The sequence below is a fragment of the Camelus bactrianus genome, chromosome 4, assembly GCF_048773025.1.
Source record: "Camelus bactrianus isolate YW-2024 breed Bactrian camel chromosome 4, ASM4877302v1, whole genome shotgun sequence".
Taxonomy (NCBI): Eukaryota; Metazoa; Chordata; class Mammalia; order Artiodactyla; family Camelidae; genus Camelus; species Camelus bactrianus.
Genome location: NC_133542.1, coordinates 60,856,673 through 60,878,258, shown reverse-complemented (window position 1 = coordinate 60,878,258; position 21,586 = coordinate 60,856,673). Strand labels below are relative to the sequence as shown.

At 40.6% G+C, this 21,586-nt stretch overlaps 1 long non-coding RNA gene across 1 annotated transcript in view; it reads right to left on the bottom strand.

Moving 5' to 3' along the window:
• Positions 1 to 4,338: 4,338 nt before the first annotated feature.
• LOC123617444 (uncharacterized) overlaps positions 4,339 to 21,586 on the bottom strand; it is a 90,835-nt gene continuing 73,587 nt past the window's right edge. The window contains exons 3-6 of the long non-coding RNA XR_006725574.2: positions 17,453 to 17,650; positions 12,098 to 12,226; positions 5,223 to 5,576; positions 4,339 to 4,608 (exon numbers count right to left, since the gene is read on the bottom strand). This is a non-coding gene — a long non-coding RNA (uncharacterized LOC123617444). The remainder of the gene's footprint in view (positions 4,609 to 5,222; positions 5,577 to 12,097; positions 12,227 to 17,452; positions 17,651 to 21,586) is intronic.

The following is a 21,586-nucleotide window of genomic DNA, read 5'->3' as shown; positions in this document are numbered from 1 at the left end:
GCCCTTACGCTCCTGGTCACTGGGCAGGCCCTTGTGTGTCCTGAACAGCTATGCCAAGAATCTGCCCATCATAGCCCTTCTTTTCTGCTCACTGCAACCATGAGACTTTTGTCTAATTATCTCTGGACCTGGAAGAAGTTTCACTTTCTGGAGAAGAGCTTTTTAGCTCTAGTCTCCAGTTTCTCCTGTACCAAAGGCAGACCCCTCTAATGCCTCCAGTCAAGTGCTCCCACCCACCCAAAGCAAATCCTCCTCTGAGACAAAGGAGAGACGAGACTTGCAATATTTTATTCACAAGTCCTTCATCAAAGTAAGTGAGTACAACCCTTGTCTATTTCCACAGCCTTCTCTGAGGTGAGAGGTTGTCAGCAAACATTTTCTGAAACATCAGCAAGAGCTTTCGTAAGGTGGCTGCTGGGAGCAGGGGGAACGTCTGGCTGTCAGAGCAACCAAACTAGACCCCACATCTCTTGAATTCTCTCCACCCCCACGACCACTGCAGCCTGGGCCTCCGTTAGCTCCTACCCGACCCACTCCAGAAGCATCCCATTTGGTCCTCCTATAATTCAATCTCCACGTGGCAGCTGGAGAGAATCTAAAAAAGTCAATCGCAACTCACTTCCCCCTTTCCTATCCCAAGTCAAAACCCACTTAGGATAAAACTTAACCTCTTTCATTCTGCCTAGGGAGCCCCATGATTTTGCTCTGTCCAAACTTCACTCCTGTCAGTCTGTCTCATCCACTCTGCCCCAGGCATATCAGTACTTTTTTGGGTTCTCAAACTTCCCGACTGGTTCCCTCCTAAGAGTCTGTACAGTAGTAGCTGTCCCTTTCATGGGATATTCTCTCTTCTGATTTTTATATTACTGATTTTTATCTCCTTCTTGTAATTCAGACTGAAGATCTTGGTCACCTCATTTAGATTACCAGGCATATCGTGTTAGGTAGAGCAATATGAAATTGCTGTTTAATGGGTTGACTGTTGGAAGTTTAAAAGGTTCAACCTAAGAAAAGCTCTGAGCGTATTTGTCTTGTATGAATCGCCAGTCTTTATACGACTGTTTTTATAGAGTACAAAGCATTTGACGGGTACACGTTGGTAGGTGCTGCCGCCGTCACCGTGGTCATCATCGTTATCATCGTCATTCTAAGTCACAAGGAAGATGTAGGAGCAGAGGAAACTTCAGCATTAAACTGGTTGGGGATATGGGAGACAGGAGGTCTGAGACTGGATCTGCCAGTGCTGTCAAACTGTGTGTTCTTGGCTAAGGCAGTATCTTTTAGAGGTAACACAGAACTGGATTTTAAAATCAGACCTACAAGAAACAAGTATCTTACCATGTATCAAACTTTATGAATCATTTCTAGGCTACAAATACTCACAAGGCACAGGGACAGCGGGGAGAAGCTGGGGCGGCCAACACCACCTCCCAGGCCCTTTCTTGCCGCATTCGGACTTGGTCTAGCCCAGATTTAACAAAAGGGTCTCCAAAAGATGTATCTGAACACACTACGTACATGAAAGCCAGCTCTTCTAGTCATGAAACATTTCCATTTTACGCTCCAGTAATTACATAGCTTACGTGACATTTTTCAGGGTGCCATGCCCCAGGAGTCGGTAGATTTCCAGGTTTATTTACCATAAGTAATCCTAGCAGGATAAGGTACATGATGCTAAAAGTATCTCAAAAGATAAAAATTCTGCCACTAATAAATACCATCCGTGGTTTCTGCTGGAATCCTTAATAGGTATTTACAAGGAGATTTGACCAGGTCACATTTCTTCCCCCAGGGTGTCCCCAGGAAAGGGAAAGAATGTATCGTAGGCCTGTGTAACCCTTTCCTTCCCACTTCCGTGGGCTACAGTTCCCTCGTCTGTAAACGGAAAACCTTGCTCCGCATATCCGAGGTCTTAAACTGTTTTCAATCTCATTGAACCCGTGATAAGTGAGGCTATTTCCAGCCACTACTGAGCGGAAGCTACATAACTAGCAGTAGTAAAAGGAATTCCCCACCACAAGGATGGTTCACCTCAACTCGAAAAGCTCCTTCCTGCTTAATGATCACGAGCAAGTAGGGTGTGATGAGAAGGGTGTGAGCTCTGGAGTCAGAGGAGCCAAGGTTTGAGCCTCAGGTCTAGAACTTAGTGGCTACAGGTCTCTGGGAAAGTAGCACAAGACATCTAAGTCACCGTTTCCTTACCCGTGAGATCGCATGATGGCATCTTCCTCCTGGGACTGTGGTGAATTTGAAATAAGATGATGTACGTCAACACCACGCACAGTAGTGAGCATAAAGTGACCGGCAGTGATGAAGCCATTCATTCATTTACGCATTTGCACGCACCTACCCTGTCACAAGGCCTTGCTGTCTACAGCAACACACACCAGTGCACATACCAACACAATGAGATGACAGCAGTTAGGGTCACACTAGGGGGCAGCACAGACAGCCCACTAGCCACTCACACCTCTTTCCACTCCTACCATCTTGCCTCCAGCTCCAAACCCCTGCGCACACAGCATCCAGAGCAAACGTCCTAAACTAGACTCTGAGCCAGTCCATTGCTTAAAACTCTCCAATAGCTCCCGACTGTACTAAAGAAAAACCCTAAACTCTTCCTCACCCCGTGCACGGCTCTCAGTGACTGGGTTATTGTCTTCCTTTCACTGGCCCCCGGGGTTAGTCAGGGTGGACGAAGTGCTGAAACAAGTAATTCCAAACTCTTAGCAGAGTAACACCACAAAAGTCTGATTCTCCTTCACGCCTCCATCTAGTGTGGGTTGGCTGAGAAAGGAGGGACTGCCCCCCACGCCCCGGCGACAATTCCGAGGCCTTGTTTCCTTTGGTCTTGTGGGTCCCCCTCCTCTGGGTTCCCAGAGTTCTCTCTGTCTGCCAGAACATGGGGAAAGAGAGGAAGGACTGCTTATGAAAAGGTTTATGGACCTGGAAGACATGCCCACCACTTCCTGTCTCATTCTACTGGCCAGGAATGAAATCAGAATATTGCTTCATTTAACCACAGAGGAGGCTGGAAAATTTGATATTTGTGATCATTAACATTCTTTGTCCCATTCCCTTACAATTGACGCTGGAGCAGCCCCAGACTCCTTCCATTTATCTGCCACACCATTCAGGTCACCATCTCCGTGCTTTGGACCCCTGCTGGTCTCAATGTCAACAACGCTTTAGGTGAACTTCCTTTTCTCCTTCAGTTCTTGTCCAAGCATTACCTCCTCTTCAAGTCTTCCCTTATTGGACCCCTTTTCTGACCCACAGATAGAGCTCATTGCTCATTTTTAATTAGTACATCTAGACTTTGCCCACACTGTCACTCTGTCCTGGTGGTTTGTTCACATTGCTCGCCTCCCCTCTAGAATTCCTGCTCCTTCTGAGCAGAGTCCTGCTCAGGCACCTCATCGATAAAGCCAGCAGAACATTAGCTCTCCACATCACCTAGTTGTGAAGAATTCATAAATTAATGGATATAAAGTTCTCAGTACGTTGCCTGTGACACACAAGGCACACCCAGTAAAATAGAGTGCTACTATCATGTCCTTATGATTTGTTCTGTGGATGGGGACAGAAATGCTCTCCCTCCTTGAACAGCCTTGAATTAGGGCAGAGAAGCTTGCGCTGCGGACACGTGGCCTCCAGGGAGTGGCTCCGGCAGGCAGAGGCCTTGGTGAGCTCCCCTGGCCCTGGAAGGGTTCCTTGAGTGAGGTCTGGCAGGGGCAAAGAGAAGCTGACAAGTTAAATGATTTAGTCTGCTCAGCAAAGTAAATGTGGCTCCAGGAAGTTAGAAGTCACTCGGAATGGAAGCTCCAACTGCCACTGGGTGGAGGAACTTTTTTTTTTCTTTTCCAAACTCTATTTGTTTTCACTTGAGCTGCTTCATTTCATCAACACAGCTCCTTGGAACATTGGCTAAATTCCCTGAAAAAAAAGACTCCTTATTTAAGTGTTTTCTTTTTCTCCCACTCCCTTCTCCCTAGTTCCTCAAATGCAATAAAAATTAAACACTTGAAAAACTAGAGGAAATCCCCCAAAACACTCGGTGTACACCAGGTATATGATTGCTGGGCTGGCGAGGGTGAGACTGCAGGTTTGGAGGTGGAGTTGCCCTCAGCAGCAGAGTGACTGTGGTTAAATCGTTAGCTAAAATGGCCCTGTGACTGATAAATGGCCTTCTCTTCACAAAGACCCTTTCATCCAGGTCATTCTTGTGTGAGGCTCTCAGTGCCTCTGCATTTCAGCCTCAAGAGGAAGGAAGGGGAAGGAAGCAGACCTTCATCTGAAGCAGCACAGAAGCTTCCTCAGTCAAGAGTCTGGGTTGCAACCCACTCTCTGCTCATGCATCTGGGCAGTGAGCACTCACTCCTTTGCTCCACCAGCATGACTGGGGCAAGGGCCAAAGCCAGACCATGTTGGGGAGTTTCCGTCTTTATTACCTGGAATTTTTAAAAAGAGAATAAACCAAAGAACGTCGTTTGTACTGACCAGTGAAAGACTCTGAGATGGCCTAACCCTTCCAGTTCGGGACCTGCTAATTCCAGACCAGCTCTGGTTCCTTCCGAGTATGAAGCATCCCAGTTTTAGTTCTCTCTGCTGGAGAGGAAATATAACATGTCAACAGCAAAAAACTACATAAAGAATAGTTTTCTTTTTCTTTATTTTTCCTCTCTGCTGCCTCTTCACTTTTTTTTTTTTTTTTTTTTTGCCTTTATAAGAACTTGGCAGAGCTGATAAATTAAGCAGATTTTTCCACACAAAGAATATAAAGATTCATTGTAAACTATAATGCAGGCATTAACATGACTATGGTGGTCTAGTTTAGGAAGATAATTTTACTTAATTTTTCTCCCTAAACTATTAGACATTTAATTCCTACAGCTGTGAAAAATTATTTCCAGGGAATAACCAAAAAAATGCTACTACTGTTTTATTGATATTTACAAAGAAACCAGCACTTTGCTGTAATCCACCAAATCCTGTAAGATCTCTTTGTTTAGAGAAAATTGACGAAAAATGTAAACCACAAAAACTAGAGCAAAAACTGTCAGGGTTTAAAAAATAGTAAGTTCTAAGAGGGTAGTTTTAGAGGGAGCCCCTGGGACGAGCAACCATCCGGAGCACTGATCTGGCTCCAGGAAGTTATATGCAGGGGTTAAACTGGGTCAGGGAGGGAGCGTGTTTTACATCATATAATCTGTCTTCCATACCTGCAGGAAAAGTTCCATGGACGCGGCACAGGCTGCTTCCTTTGGGGGCCCTTGGGAGGAGATGGAGGTTGTAAAGAGACAGGAGAAAGCTCTCTGGTACATGAAGACTCAAGTTGCTGTAAAGGAAGGGCCCCTCAGCAGAGGAGTGAACTCAGGAAAGTTTCCACTTCCACACGCCCTTTGTTTCCCACTTGGAAACCACGGTAGCGTGTCTGCGTGGACGGCGGTGTCTGTTACGAGAGTACAGCTCTCTCATCAGAAGTCAGCAGCCTGTGGAACCAGGGCTGGGGCGGCTTCACAAGTGCGGGGAGTTACAGTCCTCTCCCTCGGCTCCTCTTTCCAAACACTGCGCTTCTGTCAACAAAGGAAAAGTTCGATCATCCTGAACTTCCAGACCCATTATTAAAGAAGAGTAGGAAAATCACTCTGATGGTTAGGTTCTCTGACATTTGACATCGTTTAAAGATCTGTCTTGAGTAAAAAGGTCTCATTCACTGAACGTTTTCATCTTTTCCATTTGGCAAACTCTGGTCCCCTCACCTTTCCTTCCATCCAGACTAACTGTGAAAGGTTATCTCATTAAGCACAATATGTACTTTCTTCTGGGACTCCAGCCTCACATATACCCAGAATTATAATGATATTAGCAATGCTCTTTGTCAGAAACTTACTATATGATTACAGCATGCTGTTTGGCAAGCATAACCTTATAGAAGTTCGAAGACAACTCTGAAGTAAACAGTACTGTTCTCAATTAACAGCTGAAGAAACCAAGGTGCAGAGAAGTTCCCATGAGCAGTGAATGACAGAAATTGGTCCCAACCGAGATACGGCTGATTCCAGAGCTTTAATTATTTCACTAATTGCTCCAACTGAGACACAGCCACCAACATGGGTGAAGAATGCAGCAGAGTTCTCACTGCCTCCACCACGGACTGTCTGCTCACGCATCTGTCTGAAAGGGCTCTCATCACCAGAATGCCTCCATTTATTCTATTTACATCATGTTAAGCCCTGAAACTCTTCACGGGCCTGACCCACACCAGCTGCACAACACTCAGGTGGAGGTTATTCTTGAATGACCTCCGCTTGCACTTGGGTTGCTGGGTAATTTGGGGGAAAAATCTTTCAGAATTGGTAAGAGTCTTATTTCATGGTCTCCAACCTTCACTGAGTCTTCAGAGATGCCTAGGAGTCCCACTGTGTTCCTATGGGCAGTGCTTCCCCCTTCTCTGAGGCAGCTGTTTCAAACTGTCTCCTCTTCTCTAAAACATGTGACCTCAGTTTCCATGTGACTTTGCCTCCCACAGAAAAACAGAGGACATCAGTCAAAATTCCTTCCACTTCCTGCCATAAAATTTACACAGTTGCATCTTCACTCATCCCTTTCTCAACCTTTCTTGGTGGCCTGGAAGAAGCGTCCTTTATCTTACTGAAAACTGGACCCTGTTGATTCCTGCCTTCTCAGGGATGTTACTCCATCCATCTCTCCCTCTCTACTGGCCGCATCCCGTGAGCGTGTGGACAACACACTGCGTCCAGTCCCCAGGTCCTCCTCCAGACTCCACATACTCTCTCTTCTCTGTCACTGGAGAAATTTCTCTAAAGTGTATCAAATATTTCCATTTCATCACCTCCCACTCACTCCTCAGACCTCTGTGTCTGGCATCCCCACCTTCACAACACTGAAGCTACACTTGAAAAATCAACTTCTTCCAGATTCATGTGCAATTTTCACCTTCCATCTCACTTGACTTTTCTGTAATTTAATAGCATTGATCACTCAAAGCATTCTCTTTCCTTGACTTCTGGGACAAGGGATTCTATTTAATCCTCCAGCCGTCTGTCTGTCCCTTCCTGTCCCTGTCTTGGCCCATCTTGTTTCCTGTTTCCATCCCCCGTGTTTGGTCTCATCCTCTCTTGTGACATGTTCGTACCCCCTAAACCTGCATTTCTATTTCTGGTCACTTTTCTGGGCTCCAGCTTTTCTGTTCAATGACCTTCCACAGATTGCACCGGGATGTCTCACAGGCACTTTGTATTCAACACTCATAAAACACACCCGCTGCACTAAACCCGTTCCTTTTGTTCCTGCATTTCACTTTCAGTGAGTAGTGCCATCATTTGCCCAGTTTCTCAAGCTAGAAAGGGTGACAACACCCTTGTCCTCTTGTTTTGCCTCAGCTCCCATACATAGGAATGATTGAATTCTACGAATTCTCTTTCTCAGCTGTATCTTGAATATGCCTGCTTACCTCTAGTTTCCATTTCACTCACAGGTCACCACCTGCTCTCTTACTCCAAGTCTCAGCTGCATGTTACCCTCCCTTTGGGTCATTGCCCACACGCCCCCATTTGCTTAACTTAACATTCTTCCATCATATTTGCACTCCGATATTCTCTTTAATAGGAAGTCTTTTGTAACCCCAGGGCTGGCTTGGGTACCCCTCCTCTGTGTACCTGCAGCATCCTGTGATTCTCTCCTTCGTGTCAGTTACACTCTATTTTTAATTTTCTGTTTACGAACCTGTATTATCACCCAGTGTCTAGTTTATAATTTTGTCTTGAACACGTAGCCCAGCCTTTGGCACCTAATAAGTGATCATTCAATAACTGTTCAATGAATGGTGTATTTTTAAACTATAACTTTGTTTTCTGCTAGTTGTGCAGTGACATACACACATGTATTACTCAACGAGAGTATGGCTGTTCTTTTAAAAGGCGGTTTTATTGAATTATAATTTATATACAATAAAATTCACTGATATTAAGTGAATTTCAGTGAGTCTTGATAAATGTGTATAGTTCTATAACTAACACTACAATTATAGTATAGACAATTTCTATCGCTGCAGAAATTTCCCTTGTGCCCCTCTGCAGTAAATCCCTTCCCCTCCCTTGAAGCCCCTGGCAATCACTTATCTGTTTCTATCATCATAATTTTGCCTTTTCTAAAATTTTACAAAATTTGAATCATATGGAAAGTAATCTTTGGTGTCTGGTTTACTTCCATTTGCATAATGTTTTTAAGCTGTGTTTATGATGTGTACATCAGTTCATTCATTTTTATTGCAGACTAGTATTTCATCATATGCATAGACCACAAATTGTTTATCCATTCACCAACGAATGATATTTAGCTCATTTCCCATTTGGGGCTATTAGGAAGAAAGCTGTTATGAACATCCAAGTACAAATCCGTGTGTGGACATGTTTCCATTTCTCTAGGGTAAACACCTAAGAGTGGGATTGAGGGATCACATGGTAAACGCATGTTTAACTTTATAAGAAACTGCCACACAGTTTTCCAACATATTATGCATTCCCACTAGCAACATTTGAGATTCTAGCTGATGCACTTCCTACCAAAACTTAATGTCAATCCTTTTAACTATGGTCATTGTAATGGTTGTACAGTGGTATCTCTTTGTAGCTTATGTCTGTATTTGCCTGATGACTCATGACGTTAAGCTTATTGCCACAGGCTTATTGGCCATTCGTGTCTTCATTTGTGAAGCGTATGTTAAATTATTTGCCTATTTTTATTTAGCTGGTTTTTTTTTTAGCTTTCAGTTGTATCAATATATTCTAGACAAAGGCAATTTGTTAGAGGCACATACTGCAAATATTTTCTTCTAATCTCAAGTTTGCTTTCCCATTTTATTAACAGCATCTTTTGAAGAGCAGAGACGTTTAAACTAGATGAAGTATAATTTATTATTTTTCCTTTAGTAGTTCATACTTCTTGTGTCCTAAGAAAGATTTTCCTATACCAGATAGCAAAGATTTTACTCCTATATATTCTTCACTTTGCGCTATTACATTTAAGTCTATGGTCCACTTCTAGTTGTTTTTTGTATAATTCTTAAGATGGGAGGTTAATTTATTATTTTCTATATGATATCCATTTGATCTAGCATCATTTGTTGGAAGTCTGCTCATTCTCCCATTAATTACCTTGGCACCTTTTTCAAAAAGCAATTGATATCTACAAAGGAGTTTATTTGGGGCCTCAGTTCTGTTCCACTGATGCCTATGCCTCCTTTTATGTCAATAGTCCACTGTACTATATTTGATAGTAGGTATTGAAACCAGGCAGGGTAAGTCTATCACCATTGCTCTTTTCCAGAATCACTTAGGTTATTCTAGGCTTTCCATTTCTTTATGAATTTTAGATATTTTATGTAAAATTCTATTTTAAAAACCATGCTGGAAATTGATTGCTACTGAATTGAACCTATTAATCAATTTGAAGAGAATTGACATCGTATTAAAATATATGATCCAGTAACATGGTACACCTTTCCATTTACTAGTGTCTTTTTATGTAAAATGTTCTGTAATTTTAGTACACAGGTCTTGCACATATTTGGTTGAGTAAATTTACAATTCCCCTTTCCAAATACACATATATTACTTAGAGCCATCCTGGAAGGCAGTATTTTGACCCACATTTTACAGAAGAAGAATTTGAGGCTCAGAGAAGTTCATGGACATGTAAATTTACACAGCCTGGAGTATTCTGTAAACTGTCAGTGTCCTTATGAAAATCCCCTGTGGTTCATTCCCAAAACTCACGAAATTTTTTTCTCTCTCTTTCCCGTCCTCTTTTCTACATCCTCTTGCTCTGGGCCAGAGTTTCTGTCCCATCGATTCATAACTGGACTCAAATCTCTTCCAATGCCCTTCAGACGGATGCTGTAGTTGGAATGTCTTTTGTTTTATGCTGTTTATTTCTGAATGCTGTATTTTGGATTATACTCAGGACTGTGATTTATAGCCCATTAACACTGTTCTCCTAACTCCTTTCTCCATAATATTCAGCCCCTCAGCCTTCAGCCCTGGTCCCAGTCCACATCCAGAAGCCACCATTCAGAGTATTCCAACTGCAAGGATCCAGAACTTGAGCCAGGCGACACCTGGTCTTAGAGCCCATGATTCTCCCTTTTCTCCCTCTGATTCTCAGGACCCTTCTCTGTAAGCAACTTAAACACGCCTCCTAGGATCTCATGTTTTGATATATGTGTCATTTCAACCAAAAAACATGAGGTAGTATGAACAAGGGGAATAATAAAGTGCTTTGTCTTAAGCCTCAGAGTCTAGTTTAGATTTCTGCATTCAGCTTGTACCAGATAAACCTCAAGGTGTGCAGGTGCTAAGGGAGACTTGTCTGCCAGCCCATCCAAAGAGTGAGTGAAGACAACAGCTCTCAGGTCTTCTAAGTAGACCACAACATCTTTACCGTCCCATGTTTTCCTGTAGCTGCCTTAAGCAACCCCTACATCACAGACAACTGCTTAATGTAGTCATGTTTAGAACTGTCCTCATCTATGCAGTGCTCCATGTGACACTGTGATTTATAAGAAACATACATATTGGGTTATTCAAATGACAAAAATAGATTTCTCATATGTATTTGGTCTTTATTCACAGCTCCTGGCTCCAAGCTCCCAAAACCCTTGAAATTTCCTGAGCTATAAGAGCACTGGGAGCATCTTTTGTCATAATATTTAGTCTCTTGTCCTCAGTTCCTGAAAACACTTCAGGGGTGAAAGGCAAAATGGGTGTCTTGTTATTCATAACAAGCTCCTTTCTACCACAACTGGGTTTATAATAATGAAGATGACTTTTTGGAAAGCACCTTTTTAAAGATGGGGGTTGGTTACTGTGGGGAACTAACCAAGAATAGAGGGTCGGAACTTTCAGTCCCACCCCAATTTCCAGGGAGAGGAGAGAGGGCTGGAGGTTGAATAAATCGCCATGGCCAGTAAGTTAATCAATCATGCCTATGTAATGAAGCCTCCATAAAAACCCAAAAGGAAGGGGGTTTGGAGAGCTTCCAGGCTGAGGAACCAGAATGTTTCCACAGCCCACCATGCCAGGTTCCAAATTCCGTGAAGATAGAGCTCCTTCGTTCAAGACCTCGCTCTATGTATCTGTTCATCTGACTGTTGACTTGTATCCTCTTTGTAAAAAATCAGTAATCTAGTAAATAAACCATTCTAGCAAGAAAATTGAACCCAAGGAAGAGATCATGGCAACCTCTGATTTACAGCCATTTGGTCAGAGGTACAGGTAGCAAGCTGGATTTGCATTCCAAGTTGAAGGGAATCGTCGGAACCTCCCATCTGCAGCGGGCAGGTCAGAAGTACAACCTGTGCTTGCGGCTGGCGTCGGAAGTGGAGGGCACTCTTGCAGACTGAGCCCTTTCCCTGTGGAATCTGTTGCTATCTTTGGGTAGATCATTTCAGATTTGAGTTGAATTCTCAGATACCCTACTTGGTGTGGGTAAATCTCTACTCACACACAAATTGGAACCAGAAACGACCCTACCAGTTAAGAATAAGGCCAGAACCAATCAGAAACTGTTTCTTTAGGCCAACAACCAGATTTCTGTGCAGCCCAGTTAATTGATTTTAGTCATTTCCTTCCACGAAGGAGTTCACTGAAGATTAAGAGAGACTATATACGTAAAACCCAGAGAACGGTTTTGTCGCAAAAGCTCTGAACATAGAATTTGCTTTCTCTTTGAGTCTGGGTCTGTTTAAGTTGTGGTCTGCTTTTGTTCTACACTAAAATGCAGTGGGTAGCCAACACCAGGCCACCCTGTCACAGTGGCCACTGAGAGCATCTAGTTCTGCAAGCCACAGTCAACAGCAATTTGGAGGCACAAGCATGACTTGGAAATGGTAACACTCTCAAGAAGAAACCTGGAAAAGACTGCAACTTCATAGGAAACAAGGATCTGCTCTGCCCAGATCTTCCACAAGCGCCATTCATTTATGCCTCTCTAAAGCTCTCACAGACCCCCATGCATCCCACTGTTCCAGCCTGTCACATTTTTGCCTTAGTGATTCCCTGGGTACAAATATTACCTTAAAACTCATTTCCGGGCACCACTTCCAGGAAGACTTCACAGACTTTGAACTGGGACCATGTGTCCCACCTTTGCACAGTCCCTGCTCTTCCATGGGGAAATATGTTCCAAGACCCTCTGTGGATGTCTGAAAACACAAATAGTACCAAACCCTATAAATACTATGTTTTTCCCTATAGATACATATCCACGATAAAGTTTAGTTTATAAACAAGGCACAATAAGAGGTTAATAATAAATAATAATAAAATAGAACAATTATATATTATATATATATATAATATACTGTAATAAAAGTTTTGTGAATGTAGTCTCTTGCTCTCTTTCAAAATACTTTATTGTAGAAACTCAATGCCTTCTCCATGTTAACTAAGCACTTGTCATGCACTGTGACAGTAACTCTGGCAGTTTGAGGTGCTACAGCAAAACCAGCATGAATTTCCTTTTTCTTCTTCACAATTTCACAGACAGAAGACGTGTTCTTACATAGATCTGAGCAGCCTCAGCGTATGATGTTTTTCTTTCCTTATTAAGTTGAGAACTTTTACTTTCTCACCTAAAGTAAGCACTTTACAGCTTCTCTTTGGCGTATCTAGACTGCCAGCATCACTACTCTTGTGCTTTGGGGCCATAAATAAGTAAAATAGAGGTAACTCAAACACAAGCACTGTGGTACTGTGACAGTCAACCTGATAACCAAGAGGGCTAATAAGTGACTAGCAGGCTGGATATACTGGACAAAGGGATGACCCATGTCCCAGGGAGGACAAAGTGAGAGGGGAGATTTCATCACAATACTCAGAATGGTGTGCAATTTTAAATTATGAATTATTTATTTCTGGAATTTTTCATTTAATATTTTCAGGCTGTGGTTGACCATGGGTAACTGAAACCATAGAAAGCAAAACTGTGGATAAGGGGGAACACTTTAATTCCAAAATGCACATTTTTCTCACAGCATCTACCACGTTGTACTATAATTGCATATTTACTTATTTCTCTTTCTCATTGGACTATGAGCACCAGGTAGGCAGGGACTGTATTTTGCTCTTTTCTGTATTCCCAGTTCCCAGCAGACAGGCACACTTTTGGTGATCAACACATGAGTTAGGGAAACCAAGATGAAAAAGGGAATGATATCACAGATGGGAAAAGGAATAAAGATGAAAGGAGATCAAAGGAGGAAGAGAAAGGATAACGGAAGGAAAGATAGGAAAAATGAAAAAAGGAAGGAAAGAAGGAAAGAAAGGAAGGGAAAGGAAGAAAGACTAGAAGGGGAAAGAGGAGGAAGCAAGGAAGAGAAAGAGCAAAGAAAGAAGGATGGTTGATCTTTCATCTCTTTATTCAGAAGAAGCCAACCTCAGGAGGCCCTTCTTTACAGGTTGAAAATACCATTAGATGAGTTTCTCAGCATCGGGTAACTCTTTTGAAAGTCAAAAATGCAGAGTTGAAATAAAAAATAATAAAGCTAAGTATACAAGAATGAAATAATAAATTCAGAATGTTCCAAAGGCACCATTCCAGAGAGAGAAGTTTCATGTTATTTCACTATAGTCTCATCCATGGAAGGGGGCGGTATGGTTTGACCTAGGGTTCAAGGGCTCTATTTTCTACTTAGACCTTTGTCAAAGACTAATTTCTTCAACCAATCTTCATCAATTTCATGTCAACACCACTCAGTAGAGTATGTTGTATGACCTGTGGACGCTATCTGTCAGTATTAACCAACTTGGAAACTAATCCAAAGCACAGAGATAAAGAATCCCAGAATCCGTTGCGTAACAGGAGCTACCTGCCTGTACTTATGAATCCGGTGGGATTTTCAGAGTTGGAGGACAATTCTTTTTAAATTGAATTTTCAAAAACTCTGAACAATCCTATCAGAGTTTGGGTTTCCCAGTCATACCAAGAAGTTTTATTTATTTTCGTTGCATCTGCTTTTTCTTTAAAACCACAGATTTGAAATTGTTTTCTCCCTTGCTTAAAAACCTATCCTTGGCTCACAAGCCTATTAGCCAAAACGCAAAGAATACCCTCTTTGCAATTTGATACTAAACCATAATTTGGACTTTATCTCCTACTGTTTTCTTTCTTGCACCAAACATTCTCACAAAGTGGCCTCTCTAACATGTTATTAAAAATACCAGTATGCTTTTTTTTCATATCATTTCCTCTTCCTGGAAAGTTCCCTTTTCTTTCTCTACCTACAGAATACCCTTCAATGTTTACCTTTTCCAAAGGCAGTTTGGCTTAATGTACTTGGGGGTATAAACTGTGGAATCAGTTAGCCCAGGTTTTGAAACTTCTTCATCATCATTGAATACTCTTAGGAGATTTATAGAAACTCTAGCATCAGATTGTTTCCCTCCAAAATGGTGATAATAATACCTCAGAGAGTTTTTATTACCCCAAATAATGGGGGAAAAAACAGAGAGTTGCTGTCATGATCCAATAAAATAATATCTTTAAAGATCCAACACAGCGTCTTGAAAATAGTGTGTAATGTTGTATTCCTTATCACCACTATCACCATCACCAGTATCTCAAGGTTGTTGGGTTGAATAGAATAATTCAAGTACAGGCATTAGCAGTGGGTTTAGCACTAAGAGATTGATGATAATAGTTACAATCACCATTAGTAATAATTCTCATTATTATGATACTTAATAAACTCCATTTGCTATTAATCAACAACCTTCCTCTGTTACTCTTACAGATATTAGCTATACCTACCTTTAGCATGGTATGCATCATAACATTACGTAACTACCTGTGTAAGTATCCCCTGTAGTCTGTGACTCACTCAGTAACAGTCCTTGTCCAAGTTGGCCATGTACCCCTAGAGTTCAGTACCAAATGTGCGCTTAGCAGATAAAGGTTAAATGAATGAACAGAGTTAACGTCCACAATAAGCCATCTCTGCTGTTTTTTGTTTTCTTTTGCTTTTGGCTGTTTACAACCTATACCATTTATGTGCTAAATGGCTGTCCAAAGTGAAAGGTGTAGTGTATGAGCACTAGAAGGGGACAGAGGGCTCAAATCATTGGCCTTAGTAGCACCATATCTCAAACTGAACTAAGAGTCATCTAGAACTTCCAAATACCCCCAGAAAGTCCCTGATTGCAGCTAGAAGGGTGATTTTGGAGAGACTTGGAGTGTACCCATGAGTCTGCTCCAAGTACTTATTAGCAGTTCTGGAATGAGTTCATAGCAACTCACCACAGGTCATTAAATGATTTCTTTAGCATTTCAAGATTTGGAGCCACCATCCTGCTCCATGGAAAATTTTAGAGGAAATTAGATTATGGTTGGGAACATTGGCCAGATAGATGAAAGTGAAATAAGTGTATTTAATAAATACTCAGCTTTGTGGCTGCTAGAAGCAGTCCACGTTTCATCTTCTACAAAAAAAGGGGAACATATTAACTCTTTGAAAACCTCACTGGAACTAGCCTCCAGGTTTAGGTCCATGTTGCATACCCAAATAAAAATGAGGCTCCAGCATAATGCACAATAAGGTATTTTTTAAGTGCCCACCAAATAAGGTAAATACCACACAAATCTTAGATTTTTCACTTCCTGCCTAAACTCAGTATATTATACTCAAGAAGGAATACATTACTGGATTTAGTAAGGGATTTGGCATCAGGCAGACTTGATTTCAAATCTCAGCTTCTGATGCTTGCATAGATTACTTTGCCTATTTTTCTGACCAATAAAATGGGAACAGTGCTGTTCATAACATGATGAGGAATAACTGTGCTATGCTGGTGAAAATGCTTATCAATGCTTAGCATGTAGATGTTCAATAAATATCAGTTTCCTTCTCACTTCCCCTTGGCTCTTAACTCTTTTCCTAAAAATAAGGTCTTACAAGTCTGTGCTATGGAGAATCTAAATATATTCCAACCCACTTCTACATTAGTTCATTAAAAAGTAAAGACAAATTCCACACAATAGAAGAATATCATTCATGTAGACCCATCCCTGGCTTCAGTGGCAATTCTTTCTCAGAAATAGAAGATTGTACAGAGTAGTTGATACACATGGATTAGGCACCTCTCTAAGGAGCATTGGTATCTGAATATAAGCATTTTAAATCACAAGGGATTATTCACTTTCCAAAAGTCAACTCTACGAAAGGATAAACCACATGACTCACTTTAATGGTGCATTTCCCAGGTGGCTGGAAAGGAAGATTTAATTAAAAAAAAAAAAAAACACTACGTAACTTTCAAGAATTAAGTCCTCACATGAAACAAAAAAATACTTTTATGAGGATATCTAAAATAAAGCCTACAAGGTTGACTAAGTGACAAAAAAAGGGCATGCCAGTTGATGAGACATAGTCCCCTGATGAAAAGCTTTTAGTTTGCCTGGTTAGTGTTAAGGAAGGACAGACTTGTTATTTCTACAAATGAAGTTATTTACATGTGCTAGTGAGGGTGGAGATACAGAAATTGGAAATCATAGTTACGAATTGTCTCTCCTGTGCACCGAGTCTAATCTATGTGTGACCTCATTGAATTCTCCCAACAACCAGGTAAGACAGGTGTCATTATCATCATTACTATTTTGAATATTATCATTTGACAGAGAATGGAATATTGAGAAGTCACAAGCACCCAGCTGGTAAATACTCGTCCCAAGATGCAAACACATTCCTGCCCTGCTCCAATACACATATCCTCTCCTGTGCCACACTGCATCTCACTGCACGGGGCCAAATGACAGGATTTAAATACAAGCTCTCTAGATGTCCAGATGATGGACGTATTATTGTCATTTGGGAATTAAGGAAAAATCTGTAGGGATATGGCATCTGAACTGGGCTAAAAAGAAAGGGAAAATGTAAAAGCACAAAATTTAAAATTTTCAACCATATTCCCAGGAGCCAGTTTAGGTGAGATCATAGATCCTGAACTTCAGCCAACAAAAAACCTAGATTCATTGGCTGGACTTGAGTTCCAGGAATATTCCAAGACTATCAAATAAAAATCATCATTTTTGAGGGAAACGCCGGTTTAGTGGCAAATTAATCTGTTAAAATGTAAGGGGAGGGGAGGAATGCATCATGTTAGCAATTCATTTCTAGTGGCCTTTAATAGACAATGAAGTTTTCCATGTCTCTAGAAACTGTTCTTCTCACACAGATATATTGGCAGTAACATCAAGTCTTCAGCCAAAGGAAAGAGACTGGCCAGACCTCATTAAGCTGCGATTTCAATTAAACATCATAAAGGAAGAGAGCTGACAGCAAGTAGGTTACAATAACAGGAAAACATTCACCACAGGGCAAGCAGCTCAGTCTTCATGTTCTGTCTTGTGCCTGGCTAGTCAAAGAAACCCTTACCTTCGACAAAGTTGAGGCACGTTGCCTGTCAGAGAGGCCCAGAGTCAGGCAGTATCCGAGTTAGTTCGTGAGAGTGCCGACCTTCTCTCAGCTTCAGCCACCAACCAGGACTCCAGGGCATCCGAGAATCCAACAGCAGGTTCCTGCCTCGGAGGCACAAGAGTCCGATGTAGGACATCTTCTCTTCTTTTTTAACCTCTGTAGTATAAAAGTAAAGAAAAATCAATAAGCATTAATAAAAATAACTAGAAATGAGGAAACTGAACATAAGGTCATGAGGATAGAAGAAAGAAGATGTCAGAGCAAGAGTAGGTATTTCTTTGATGGAGTGTAAGAAGAAATCAAGGAAAATGAGACATGCATAAGACAAAAGAAGACAAACCAATGTCTATGCTCCGAAACAGAACTCTTATCTGTTAACCAGAGAGCTAAGATATAAGGAGTGTGTGAACCAGGAGACAGTGTGGGGCTAAACTCTGTTATGTGCCGGCATGGAATTATCATGGATGGCATTAGGGTCTCCAAACCTTGGTGAAGACACAGTGTAGCAAAATGGTCGAGAGTACATGACTTGGCATCAGACAGGACAGGATGAAAATCGCCATTTAACACCTATGCACACTTAAGTAGGTTATTTTAGCCCCATAAACTCCAGTTTTCTTATCTCTAAACTGAGAATAGCACTACCTGTCTCATATGATTTTTGAAAATTTTATGTAATATTGTGTATACAAAGTGCTTAGCACAGTGTCGAGCATGCAGGAAGCCACTAATTTAATTATTATTAATAAAGTGATTTGTGGACGTGGTTGATAGACTTCCTTGATTTACCTGGGAATTTCACTATCGGCCATTGCTAAGATGAGCAGACTAAATGAAGGACATCCAGTTTTTTTTGTTTTTTTTTTTCTACCTAAGAATCCCATTTATTACTTTGAGAGCAAATATAGCACAGCTAATGGGCCTCAAAAAACAACTATTTTACATTTGGAAAAGTGTGCATTTTGGCAATAAAAGTAAAGTGCAGACCAAGATAGAATATGGCTTTTAAGTTCTAGCAAGGATGAGAAAAACAGCAGGTGGAAGGGTTTGGTAGAGAAGAGTTATCTAGATCAAAATTAGAATGTCAACAAAGACAGTAACGCTAGCACAAATCCCCCTCAAAAAATTTTAAGTACAAGAAAAAAACTATAGGCTGCAAAAATCTGAATTAAAAAAATCTTAAGCAAAATACTACCACGTTAAACCTAGTACTGTTCTAAGCCTGACCAGCAAGCATCATGGCCTAAATAGAATTTATCACAGAAAGACAGATATGCGTCACTAAGAAAAAAAAATTATCAAAGTATGATTATTCAACATATGATCAATTTAAAAGAGAAAACGGATGTCTCAGTAGATACATAAAATGTGCAATGAAATTCAACATTTATTTAGGATACAATTCTTAGAAAATTATCAACAGCAGGAAACTTTCGTCTTTAATCTAATAATAAGTAGCGATCCAAAAACCTGCACATATAAAACTTAACGATAAAATTTAGAAGTATTTCTATTAAAGTCAAGAAAAGATAATAGCACAGGCCCCATAATGCACCATTACTAGTCAACCAGATGTCCTAACTGGGCAACAAAACAAGAAAAACAAAGGTGGCATGAGAATTGGAAGCTGTAATTACGTATTTACAGATTATAAGATTATCAATATAGTAAACCAAGAAAAGCTGTAAATGAACTAATGGAGCAACTATGAGAGTTCAGAAGGGCTGATTAACATGCAAAAGTGCATACATATCAGTTAGAGTGTGATGTAAGCATAGTCACCAAGGCAAAAATAATCAAAGTTGTTCATAAATAAAATTTTAAAACACATACGTGTAAAACCTTGTACAGAACATTATAAAATGTTCTTAAGAAACATAAGAGAAGACAAAATAGATGGAGATCTATACCATTTCCATGGATGGAGATGTTAAAAATCACAAAGCAATTAATTTGATCCAAATCATTAATATATTCAATGACATTGCAAATAAAATCTCAACAAGATTTTTTTCTTTACAACTCTGCACACTTATTCTAAAATCCACCTGGGTATGCAAACGCAAAAGATAAACCAAGCTGATTCTGGAAGAAAAATAAAGGAGGTAGCACTTAAGTATGTGTCTATTAAGACATTCACATTTTAAAGCTATTGAAATTAAAACAGTATTACTGAAACAGGAGGAGAACGGTCAGTGGAACAGAATTTGAATCAAATACATGTGAGAAGCTGGCATAAGACAGAGGTAGCATTATAAATCAGCGAAAGGAAAAAGAAAACATAAATGGCAAGATTTTTCCATTTGAAACTCACATCTCCCATGAAAATAATTAAACAGAACCATAAATGAGGAAAATGTTTAATTAGGAGAAAATCTAGAATAATAATTTTTGAATGGGAGAAAAGAACCAGATTTCTTAGCAAACTCTCAAATCAGTAGTTTACAGGACAGCACTGATAAAACTGACTACATCCAAAATTCAACTGTTCTCTGCAAAACATACTAAAGAAAAAAAGGACAGGTTTAGAAAAGATATTTATAATGAGTAAAACCAACACGAATTAGAATCCTGACTAGGTCGAGAAATTATATGCCAGTTTAAACAAATCAACAATATAACTTAAAAGTGGGCAAACGATGGGAGCAGACAATTCAGAAGGGTCAGTGAACTAAGGAAAAGATGATTCCCTTCACTAGTGATAAAGGAAATGCAAATTAAAACAAGAGCGAAACACCATTTCACACCAAACAGCTTGACAGGCATTACAGGGTCTGTCAACACCAACTGCTGGTAAAGACATGAGAAAACGGAACTCTCACACCCTGCTGGTGGGAGTGTAAATTAGTACAATCACTTTGGAGAGAAACTGGCTGAGGATAATAAAATTGAAAATGTGCATATTCAGTGACTTAGCCGTTGTGCTTTACAGAAATGCCTGCTCACATGAACGAGGGCATCCTGGATGCTCTCTGTAGCATTGTTTATTTGTCATGGAGAAAAATTGTAAACAACCTTCATGTCCTTCAATAGGGAGCAGGCAAAGAAACTGGTATATTCATACAATTCACTATAATAAAAAAAAAAACTAAATGAATTAATTAGACCTACGTGGAAAGACATGGATGGATCTCAAGAATACAACATTGAGTAGAAAGAGGGGGAAAAGCAAATTGTCAAAAAGTATCTTGTATGAAATCATTATGTAAAAAGGATTTTTTTTTAAAAAACAGCAACTCCATGTATTGCCTGTTATTACATTTCATGATAAACACAGAAAATAGGGGCTGCAAAATTCGTGCTGGAAATCGCCTCAAAGGGAGGGGGATCTCAGAGGAAAAAAAAGAGCATCACCTTCATCTGCAATGTTCTATTCTTTTTAAATAAACCAATTTATGGTGACTCCACTTTAACAGTTGGGGAGGGCTTCCAAGAGAAAGTCTGACTTCTCCACAAGAATGTAAGCAATAGAAGGAAGAGAGTAATTTTGGTTTGTTTGTTTTTCTTTCTGTTCTCAGATTACAGAAGGCACCTAATCACTGCTGGGTCTCCACTTACATGTATTGAAACCCAGGGTGTTTATAGTTTTTAAGCAGAGGGAAATGCAGAGAGATATTAGATACCAGCCAAGTTTCCAGAAAGCTCAAAATTCATCACTAGACATCACACGCATGCAGGCACACACACACACACAACTTGTGCACAATCACAACAGTGAGTGGCCACAAGCCATAGAGTTAAGGTTCTTCCAAGGCTACAGAGGGCTGTCACCTTGTTCCCTCAATCGGGGATGGGTTTGCACGACTGGTCAGCACTGTCCCAGGCAAAGAGATGCTTCAAGTCACTCCACTCACTTGCCTTCTCGAGTCTACCTGAATGCTCTCCAGACTTTTATTTGGTCCTTCACTCAAGAAACATTTAATACATTTACCAGGCTTTCTAGTAGGTATCTTAGATACACGTGCTCTCTGTTTTAATCCTCAGAATTGCCCTACGTGGTCAGTATTTTAACATCGTTTTATAGGTAAGAAAGTTACAACACGTTGCAGTTAGTGTCTTCTCCACATTCACACAGTTAGTTCGTAATTGGTG